The sequence below is a fragment of the Branchiostoma floridae genome, chromosome 19 (assembly GCF_000003815.2).
Source record: "Branchiostoma floridae strain S238N-H82 chromosome 19, Bfl_VNyyK, whole genome shotgun sequence".
NCBI classification, from domain to species: Eukaryota; Metazoa; Chordata; class Leptocardii; order Amphioxiformes; family Branchiostomatidae; genus Branchiostoma; species Branchiostoma floridae.
In genome coordinates this window covers 5,038,058-5,041,906 of record NC_049997.1, presented here as the reverse complement: position 1 = coordinate 5,041,906, position 3,849 = coordinate 5,038,058, and positions in this window count along the sequence as shown.

Sequence of the window (3,849 nt, the reverse complement as noted above, 5' to 3'; positions counted from 1 at the left end):
CCGCTGGCCAAGTCCGCCTACGGTTTTGGGCTATCTTTCACGTATATGGTAGCGTCGGATGGCGAGTAGCTAGGCCAGCGGATACGGGATCGAAGGATCACTGGTTTGATTCCTGGCAATCCTGAGTAGACGTTGTGTCCTCAAAAAAGACAATTTACCCGACTTTTCTTACTCTACCCAAGTGTAAGAATGCGTACCTGGCTTCGGTTTGCGATGTAAAAGGCGGTGGAAGAATGAGCTCAGTCCTCCGATACCGTGTCCCAGACGCAGCGAATAACAACTGCCACTGCGAGCCTTTTCCACGCACTCTTCCACGTACGTTTTCAATCAATCGATGCGAGTCTCGCGCTTACAATCACATCAAATGTGCGGTCTGGGTGCAACCGTTGGCGAAATTAACAATTCAGTCCATGACGTCAGTGAGGCAATTAGTGGTTTGACCAATGAGAGAGCTAGAGCGGCAGCATGTCTCTCATAAATTTGTATCTTTATGTTTTAATTTTGTATCCGTACGTTTCGACGGTGGTTACGGGATTGATTTGTTTTAGATGCGTCAGGTTCCATGGCAACTGAGGCCCAACAGAAAAGATAATGAGAACGTATCGCCTAAAGGAGATTCAGTTAATTGCGAACCTTTGTAAAGGCAACAAAGAAGTCATTACAGAAGGTTCACATCTAGTATTTTCTTGTGAAGACGTTCTAATGTGTCTAAATGTGTCCTGTCACTGCACTTGCAAGATACAATACAAAATAGAAGGCCCGATGAAAACGACTAAAAAAGCGTTAAAAACAGAATTGATTATTTAGTCCATTTATTTAGTACGTATTTTATTTGTATCAAAGTAAAACCCGTGGGCAAAAGGTAAAAAGTGATTTGAGTACCCAAAATTACTTTGTAACTTTTCTACATACGAATGAAGGCTCACCTGGGGGATAACCGCTAACCGCTAAGCGAACCCTTCGGTAACCGCAAAAAAAGCGACCCATTACGATCGGATCCGGACTTCCAAAATTTCAAACAAAATGCGCGTTACTTTCAACACTTGAATATCAAAGTAAAACCCGTGGGCAAAAGGTAAAAAGTGATTTGAGTACCCAAAATTACTTTGTAACTTTTCTACATACGAATGAAGGCTCACCTGGGGGATAACCGCTAACCGCTAAGCGAACCCTTCGGTACCGCAAAAAAGCGACCCCTTACGATCGGACTTCCGAAATTTCAAACAAAATGTGCGTTACTTTCAACACTTGAATATCATAGTAAAACCCGTGGGAAAAAGGTAAAAAGTGATTTGAGTACCCAAAATTACTTTGTAACTTTTCTACATACGAATGAAGGCTCACCTGGGGGATAACCGCTAACCGCTAAGCGAACCCTTCGGTAACCGCAAAAAAGCGACCCCTTACGATCGGACTTCCGAAATTTCAAACAAAATGTGCGTTACTTTCAACACTTGAATATCATAGTAAAACCCGTGGGAAAAAGGTAAAAGGTGATTTGAGTACCCAAAATTACTTTGTAACTTTTCTACATACGAATGAAGGCTCACCTGGGGGATAACCGCTAACCGCTAAGCGAACCCTTCGGTAACCGCAAAAAAGCGACCCCTTACGATCGGACGTCCGAAATTTCAAACATAATGTGCGTTACTTTCAACACTTGAGTATCATAGTAAAACCCGTAAGCAAAAGGTAAAAAAGTGATTTGAGTACCCAAAATTACTTTGTAACTTTTCTACATACGAATGAAGGCTCACCTGGGGGATAACCGCTAACCGCTAAGCGAACCCTTCGGTAACCGCAAAAAAGCGACCCCTTACGATTGGACTTCCGAAATTTAAAACATAATGTGCGTTACTTTCAACACTTGAGTATCATTGTAAAACCCGTGGGCAAAAGGTAAAAAAGTGATATGAGTACCCAAAATTACTTTGTAACTTTTCTACATACGAATGAAGGCTCACCTGGGGGATAACCGCTAACCGCTAAGCGAACCCTTCGGTAACCGCAAAAAAGCGACCCCTTACGATCGGACTTCCGAAATTTCAAACATAATGTGCGTTACTTTCAACACTTGAATATCAAAGTAAAACCCGTAGGCAAAAGGTAAAAAGTGATTTGAGTACCCAAAATTACTTTGTAACTTTTCTACATACGAATGAAGGCTCATCTGGGGGATAACCGCTAACCGCCAAGAGAACCCTTCGGTAACCGTAAAAAAGCGACCCCTTACGATCGGACTTCCGAAATTTCAAACAAAATGTGCGTTACTTTCAACACTTGAGTATTATAGTTAAACCCGTGGGCAAAAGGTGAAAAGTGATTTGAGTACCCAAAATTACTTTGTAACTTTTCTACATACGAATGAAGGCTCACCTGGGGGATAACCGCTAACCGCTAAGCGAACCCTTCGGTAACCGCAAAAAAGCGACCCCTTACGATCGGACTTTTGAAATTTCAAACATAATGTGCGTTACTTTCAACACTTGAGTATCATAGTAAAACCCGTGGGCAAAAGGTAAAAAGTGATTTGAGTACCCAAAATTACTTTGTAACTTTTCTACATACGAATGAAGGCTCACCTGGGGGATAACCGCTAACCGCTAAGCGAACCCTTCCGTAACCGCAAAAAAGCGACCCCTTGCGATCGGACTTCCGAAATTTCAAACATAATGTGCGTTACTTTCAACACTTGAATATCAAAGTAAAACCCGTGGGCAAAAGGTAAAAAGTGATTTGAGTACCCAAAATTACTTTGTAACTTTTCTACATACGAATGAAGGCTCACCTGGGGGATAACCGCTAACCGCTAAGCGAACCCTTCGGTAACCGCAAAAAAGCGACCCCTTACGATCGGACTTCCGAAATTTCAAACAAAATTTGCGTTACTTTCAACACTTGAATATCATAGTAAAACCCGTGGGCAAAAGGTAAAAAAGTGATTTGAGTACCCAAAATTACTTTGTAACTTTTCTACATACGAATGAAGGCTCACCTGGGGGATAAGCGCTAACCGCTAACCGCTAAGCGAACCCTTCCGTAACCGCAAAAAAGCGACCCCTTACGATCGGACTTCCGAAATTTCAAACATAATGTGCGTTACTTTCAACACTTGAATATCAAAGTAAAACCCGTAGGCAAAAGGTATACAAAAAGTGATTTGAGTACCCAAAATTACTTTGTAACTTTTCTACATACGAATGAAGGCTCACCTGGGGGATAACCGCTAACCGCTAAACGAACCCTTCGGTAACCGAAAAAAAGCGACCCCTTACGATCGGACTTCCAAAATTTCAAACAAAATGTGCGTTACTTTCAACACTTGAATATCATAGTAAAACCCGTGGGCAAAAGGTAAAAAGTGATTTGAGTACCCAAAATTACTTTGTAACTTTTCTACATACGAATGAAGGCTCACCTGGGGGATAACCGCTAACCGCTAAGCGAACCCTTCGGTAACCGCAAAAAAGCGACCCCTTACGATCGGACTTCCGAAATTTCAAACAAAATGTGCATTACTTTCAACACTTGAATATCATAGTAAAACCCGTGGGCAAAAGGTAAAAAGTGATTTGAGTACCCAAAATTACTTTGTAACTTTTCTACATACGAATGAAGGCTCACCTGGGGGATAACCGCTAACCGCTAAGCGAACCCTTCGGTAACCGCAAAAAAGCGACCCCTTACGATCGGACTTCCGAAACCTCAAACAAAATGTGCGTTACTTTCAACACTTGAATATCATAGTAAAACCCGTGTAAAAAGGTCAAAGTGATTTAAGTACCCAAAATTACTTTGAAACTTTTCTACATACGTACATTAAGTCAATCAGGTCTTACCAGAACCGAG